Raw genomic sequence first — 7,912 nt, forward strand, 5'->3', positions numbered from 1 at the left:
ATTCTTTGTGATGTGTGCCAATCTCTGTGATGTGAGGTGGTACCTCATAGTTGTTTTGATTTGCATCTCCCTGATGATTAGTGATGTGCAGCATCTTTTCACGTGCGTTTTGGCCATTTGCATTTCTTCTTTTACAAAGTGTTTGTTCATTTCTTCTCCCCATTTTTTGATAGGGTTAGATTTTTTTTTCTTGTAAAGTTGTATCAGTACCTTGTATGTTTTGGGTATTAGTCCTTTATCTGATGGGTATTGGGTGAATAATTTCTCCCACTCACTGGGTGGCTTTTGTATTCTGGGCTTTTGTATTCTCCTTTGAGGTGCAGAAGCTTCTCAGCTTAATATAGTCCCATCTATTTATCTCTGTTTCCACTTGTTTGGAGAGAGCTGTTTCCTCCTTAAAGATGTCTTTAGTCTCAATGTCATGGAATGTTTTACCTACATGTTGTTAGTTTCGGATCTGATATCAAGGTCTTTAATCCATTTGGATTTTACATTTGTATATGGTGTTAGCTGGGGGTCTGAATTCACTATTTTGCAAGTGGCTAACCAGTTGTGCCAACACCACTTGTTGAAGAGGCTTGCCTTACTCCATTTAGAATTTCTTGCTTTTTTATCAAAAACTAGGTGGTTGTATGTCTGGGGAACATTCTCTGAGTACTCAAGCCTATTCCACTGATCTGAGAGTCTGTCTTTATTCCAATGCTGTTTTTATAACTATTGCTTTGTAATACAGATTAAAATTGGGGAAAGTAATGCCTCCCATATTCCTTTTCCCAAGAAGTGCTTTAGCTATTCGAGGGTGTTTATTGTTCCAAATGAATTTCAGAAGTGTATGATCCACTTCTTTGAAGAATGTCATAAGTATCTTTACAGGAATTGTGTTAAGTCTGTACAATGCTTTTTGGAAGTATTTCCATTTTAATGATGTTGATCCTGCCAATCTATGAGCAGGGTATGTATTTCCATTTTCGTTTGTCCGCTCATTTCTTGGAGCAGTGTTTTATAGTATTCTTTGTATTGATCCTTTGCATCTTTAGTCAGGTTGACACCAAGATATTTGAGTTTGTGTGGCACTAATGTAAGTGGGGTTGTTTTCTTTTCTTTTTTTTTTTTTTTTTTTGGTTTTTGGGCCACACCCTGTGACGCTCAGGGGTTACTCCTGGCTATGCACTCAGAAGTTGCTCCTGGCTTCTTGGGGGACCATATGGGACGCCGGGGGATCGAACCGCGGTCCGTCCTAGGCTAGCGCAGGCAAGGCAGGCACCTTACCTCCAGCGCCACCACCCGGCCCCCTGGGGTTGTTTTCTTAATGTCCATTTGTTCCCTGTCATTATTGGTGTATAAAAAGGCCATTGATTTTTGTGTGTTAATTTTATAGCCTGACACATTGCTATATGAACCTATTATTTCAAGAAGCTTTTTGGTAGAGTCTTTAGGGTTTTCTAAGTAGAGTATCATGTCATCTGCAAACAGTGAGAGCTTGACTTCTTCCTTTCCTATCTGGATTCGCTTGATATCTTTTTCTTCCCTAATCGCTATAGCAAGTACTTCCAGTACTATGTTGAATAGGTGTGGTGAGAGAGGACAGCCTTGTCTTGTACCAGATTTTAGAGGAAAGGCTTTCAGTTTTTCTCCAGTGAGGATAATATTTGCCATTGGCTTGTGGTAGATGGCCTTAACTATATTGAGAAAGGTTCCTTTCATTCCCATCTTGCTGAGAGTTTTTATCAAGAAAGAATGTTAAACTTTATCAAATTCTTTCTCTGAGTCTATTTATATGACCATGTGATTTTTATTTTTCTTGTTGTTGATGTTGTGTATTATGTTGATATATCTACAGATATTAAACCACCCTTGCATTCCTGGAATGAAACCTACTTGATCATAGTGAATGATCTTCTTGATGAGGCATTGGATCCTGTTTGCCAGGATTTTGTTAAGAGTCTTTGCATCTGTGTTCATCAGGGATATTGGTCTGTAATTTTCTTTTTTGGCAGCATCTCTATCTGGTTTTGGTATTAAGGTGATGTTGGCTTCATAAAAGCTATTTGGAAATGTTCCTGTTTTTCCAATTTTATGAAAGAGCCTGGTCAGGATTGATAGTAGTTTCTCTTGAACGGTTTGAAAGAATTCATTCATGAATCCATCAGGGCCTGAGCTTTTGTTTTTGGGCAAATTTTTGATTACGGTTTTAATTTCCTCAACAGTGATGGGGTATTTAGATATGCTACATCTTCTTTATTCAACCATGGAAGGTTATATGAGTTCAAAAATTTATCCATTTCTTCCAGGTTCTCATATTTAGTGGCATAGAGTTTCTCAAAGTAGTCTCTGAATACCCTTTGAATCTCTGCAGTATCTGTAGTGGTCTCCCCCTTTTCAATTCTAATATGCATTATCAAGTTTCTCTCCCTCTCTCCCTTTGTGAGTTTTGCCAATGGTCTATCTTATTTATTTTTTCAAAGAACCAACTTCTGCTTTTGTTGATCTTTAGAATTGTTTTTTGGGTTTCCACTTTATTGATTTCTGCTCTCAGCTTTGTTATTCCCTTCTGTCTCCCTATTTTTGGTTCCTTTTGTTGATCATTTTCTAATTCTATAAGCTGCATCATTAAGCTATTCATGTATGCTCCTTCCTTCCTGATGTGTGCTTGCAAAGCTATAAATTTTCCTCTCAGTACCGCTTTTGCTGTATCCCATAGGTTCTGATAGTTTGTGTTTTCTTTTTCTTTTTCTTTTTTCCTGGTTTTTGGGCCACACCCGGCGGTGCTCAGGGGTTACTCCTGACTGTCTTCTCAGAAATAGCTCCTGGAAGGCACAGGGGACCATATGGGACACCAGGATTTGAACCAACCACCTTTGGTCCTGGATCAGCTGCTTGCAAGGCAAACGCCGCTGTGCTATCTCTCTGGGCCCTAGATTGTGTTCTCATTGTCATTTGTTTCCAGGAAAGTTTTGATTTCCTCTTTGATTTCATCTCAGACGCACTGGTTGTTTAGTAGTAGACTGTTTCATTTCCAACTGTTAAAGTTTTTTTGTGTGTCCCTTTGTAGTTCACATCTAACTTCAGAGCCTTGTGGCCAGCAAAGCTATCCTGAAAAATTTCTATCGTCTTGATTTTATGGAGGTATGTTTTATGTGCCAGCATGTGGTCTATCCTGGAGAATGACCCATGTATGTTGGAAAAGAATGTGTATCCAGGTTTGAGGATGGAGTGTCCTATATATATCTACTAGGCCTCTTTCTTCCATTTCTCTTTTCAGGTCTAGTATATTTTTGTTGTGTTTCAATCAAGTTGACTTATCAAGTGTTGACAGGCCCGTGTTAAGGTCTCCCACAATTATTGTGTTATTATTGATATCCTTTTTCAGATTAGTCAACAATTGTATTAAATACTTTTCTGGTCCCTCATTGGGTGCATATATGTTTAAGAGAGTGATTTCTTCCTGCTGTACATATTCCTTGATTAGTACAAAATGCCCATCTTTGTCCCTTACAACTTTTCTGGTATAAAGTTTGTGTCATCTGATATTAGTATGGCCACTCCAGCTTTTTTGAGGGTGTTGTTTGCTTGGATGATTTTCCTCCAGCCTTTTATTTTGAGTCTATGTTTGTTCTGACTATTCAGGTGTGTTTCTTGTAGGCAGCAGAAGGTTGGGTTCAGTTTTTTGATCTATTTCGCCACTCTGTGTCTCTTAATGGGTGCATTTAGTCCATTGACTTTAAGAGAGACAATTTTCATGGGATTTAGTGCCATCTTTGAGTAGAAGTTTGGTGTGTTTGTTGGTCTGTCTTGTCTTAAAGTAGACCTTTCCGTTTTTCTTTTAAGGCTGGTTTTGAGTCTGTAAAGTTTCTTTCTTTCTTTCTTTCTTTCTTTTTTTTTTTTTTTTTTTTTTTTGGTTTTTGGTTTTTGGGCCACACCCCGTGGTGCTCAGGGGTTACTCCTGGCTGTCTGCTCAGTAATAGCTCCTAGCAGGCACGGGGGACCACCGGGATTCGAACCAATCACCTTTGGTCCTGGATCAGCTGCTTGCAAGGCAAACGCCGCTGTGCTATCTTTCCGGGCCCTGAATCTGTAAAGTTTCTTAGCTGTTGTTTATCTGTGAAGCTATGTATACTTCCTTCAAACCTGAAAGTGAGCTTTTCTGGGTGCAGTATTCTAGGCGAAGCATTTATTTCATTGAGTTTTGTCACTATATCCCACCACTGCCCTCTGGCCTTGGGTGTTTCTGGTGACAGGTCTGCTGTAAATTTCAAGGATGCTCTCTTGAATGTAATTTACCTTTTTGATCTTGCTGCCTTCAGTATTCTGTCTCTATCTGTGAGATTCATCATAGTGACTAGGATGTATCTTGGGATGTTTTTCCTGGGGTCTCTTTTAGCTGGTACTGTTTGGGCATCCAGGATTTGGTCACATGTATTCTTTAGCTCTGGTAGTTTCTCTGTGATGATGTTCTTGACTGTTGATTCTTCCTGAAGATTTTCTTCTTGGGTCTCTGGGACTCCAATGATTCTTAAGCTGTTTCTGTTGAGCTTATCAAAGACTTCTATTTCATCTGTTCATATTCTTTGAGTAATTTTTCCATTGATAATTTGCTTTAAGATTTTTTTCCAATCTCTTCTGGTGTATGGAGTTGTTATGCATCTCATCTTCCAGCACACTAATTATATCCTCAGCTGCTGTTACCCTGTGGGAGAGCTTATCCATTTTGTCCTTCAATTCATCTACTGAGTTTTTCAGACCTGTTATTTGACCTGGTATTTCAGTTTGGAGTTTTCTGATTTCTATATTCATATTCTCTTGATTCTTATTAGTGTTCTGTTCTATACTTTCTTTGAGTTCTGTGAACATCCTCTATATTTCTTCTCTAAACTCTATATCTGAAAAACTAAGTAGGTGGTACACCATTGTTGGGTCATCAGAGTTGCCATCTTCATTCTTTATGCCTGATGTTGGTCTGAGTAGTTTCCCCATTGTCATGCTTGTATTGTGGGTTTTTCTACATGTTGTGGTGGTATTCATTAGCTAGGTGGAGTGTATGGCTGTGAAGCGAAGCTTCAACCCCTTAAGAGGTGGGTTTAAGCAGCCCAGCAGAGTCAGCTTTATCCACAGTCTCTAGCCCGGGAAGACTCATCTCAGCCGAAGCAAGCCCTCAGGGGATGAATGCCAGAGACAATCAAAGTTCCCAGGCTGACAGAAGCTGGGGGAAGCCTCAAAATGTCTGCCGTGCTTAAGTGGCCCAGCAGAGTCAGCATTATCCAGTCTCCCCTCCAACGGGCCCTTACTCTTGAGGACTCACTAACTCACTTTGTAATCACATGTCTGAAATTTCATCTTTTTCCCTTCGAATAAGGACAATGTCTTGTGTCACTCCAGAGTACCCTGACTCTTGCCTGCTTAGTTGATGCTTTGTTTTACTCTATGTCAAAATGTAATTTGAGGTGGTAAATGTGACAGTAGTTTGGAATTCTGGGTCAAAGATTTGAGGCCCTGAGGTCCCAATCTACTGCACAGTGAATAGGAAGAACAAATAAAGCTTCTTGTGCATCTCTCCTCTCTGGTTTGAGCGGTTCTCACTGCATCTGGGCAACTTGAGTGCAACCACATAAATATTCCACCTTGTTCCATGGAAGGCGAGGAGCTCTATGAAGTTGTCTTAGGTTTTCAGGGATCACTTCCATGCTCTTCAAAATGGGGGCCACATCAGACTCATCATCCAGTCATTTTCCACCCACCACTGTCCATTGGGCCCCCATTTATATCTCCCCATCACTCTTGTTCACTGCTGGTGGGAATGCCATCTGGTCCAGTCTTTCTGGAAAACAATATGGAGATTCCTCAAAAAACTGGAAATTGAGCTCCCATATGATCCAGCTATACCACTCCTAGGTATATACCCTAGGAACTACAATCATGTTTATAATCAAGGTGCTAAATAAATATAATATAAAAATGGGTGTCACATTACATTCACTATCCAGTCACTTTTCATCCACCACTGTCCATTGGGCTCCCACTTATATTTCCCCATCCCCTCTGGTCACCTCATTTCAATGCTGAGACCAAGGGATTGTTCTCATGTGCTTTGCCCATCCTCTTGCTTTAATTCCTTCCAGTGCAATAGTTGCAAATCTCCTATAGTTTCCTTTCCTGCCTTACTTGACCATAGCATGATCAGTCCCTGTCCCATTCCATCTGTGCTGCTATGAAGGCTAAGTTTTCTTCTTAGAACTGAGAAGGACTAGCCACCCCTTGAAATTCTCCATTTTCCTAACAAAATCTGAATCTGTCACTCGCAGTGGGTCTAAACTCTCCTTATACATTCTTGTCCCATTTGTTATTTCTTCTGGAGTGAATCTGATGGATTTCATTTCTACTTTTTTTCTCTTCTTGTTTGGATACATTTTTGAGGGGGGTCACACTCAGTGATTCTCAGGGGCTACTCCTGTCTCTGCACTCAGAAGTCACTCCTGGCAGGCTCAGGGGGACCATATGGGGGGAGGGCATTTGAATCATCAGTCCTGGATCAGTTCGTGCAAGGCAAACACCCTATTGCTGTGCTCTCTCTGGCCCTTGATACATCTTTTGATATCATAAATTGCATATTCTTTAAAATGTTTTCTCATTTGCTTTAAAAATTGTATTTTAGGGGCCAGAGAGATAACAAAGTGGTAGGGTGTTTGCCTTAGATGCAGAAGGACGGTGGTTCGAATCCTGATATCCCATATGGTACTCCGAGCTTGCAAGGAGTGATTTCTGAGCATAGAGTAACCCCTGAGTAACAGGAGTAACCCCTGAGTAACAGGAGTAACCCCTGAGCACTGCTGGGTGTGACCCAAAAACAAAAACAAAAAAATTGTATTTATTTTACTTCCACTTTTATCCAACAAAATTACTATTTTATCCAAAATTAAATTTTACCATTGTGTTTTTAACTTGTTTCTTGCTGGCATATAAATTAATCACTGTACCTAAACTTGTTCACTTACATGTTATGCTTTTACAATGCAAATGTATATGTATTGTACATATAGGTTATAGATGTTGTACTTTAATTGTTGGTATACAGCTAATCTAAATTGTTTGCTGACTTGTCATTCTAAGTATTTTTTTAAATTCTCATGTCAGAAAAAGAATCAAAGAATCAAAATGTTCCAGTAAGAATTTCCATGATTTCCCTCTCAGTTGTCTGGACTTTCTAGAACAATTTCAACACAGGTGATGGCAAAGCATGTTCTGTGTGGCCCACCATCGACTGTGATATTGACATCAGGTCTGAGGAACATATTCTGCATCTTATTTGGAGAAGAGTTTTCTCTTTCAATATAGCTCTGTGTGTACACACATGTGGGGCTATGTGTACGCAACTGATTGTGTACACATTTGACTGTGTATGCCATGAATTGGTATGTTTAACAGGAAATAGTTGAGGTACAGAGAGATAGAAGAGTGGATAAGACATTTTCCTTGCACGTAGCCAACCCAGGTTTAATCCCTGGGACCCCATATAGTTCCTTGAGCACTGCCTGGAGTGATCCCTGAATGCAGAGTCAGTAGTAAGCCCTGAACATCACTGGGTGTGTCCCATAACAAAAAGAAACAAAAAAAGGAAATAGAGTCTATATTTCATTCATCTACAACCATTCTGCAATCCAGTTGCAGCAAGGGTTCAGGACTCCAAAGATGGGTTGGTGGAGTCAGCGAGGAAGGCACACAAGGAGAGTCTAATTGCAGGAATGACTTCCATTATATTGCTCAATGCTATATTTTGGCTTACAGCTGCAGCTTTACATAGTGAGAAGAAAGTAACAGTAAAACAATGGTCACCATTGGCCAGTCTCCCAAATTTAGCACAGACAGAAGTACTTAGCACAACAATTTTAGTCAATAGGTTACAAGAACTTATCCGAAA

This window comes from Suncus etruscus, chromosome 7, assembly GCF_024139225.1.
Source record: "Suncus etruscus isolate mSunEtr1 chromosome 7, mSunEtr1.pri.cur, whole genome shotgun sequence".
Lineage (NCBI taxonomy): Eukaryota > Metazoa > Chordata > Mammalia > Eulipotyphla > Soricidae > Suncus > Suncus etruscus.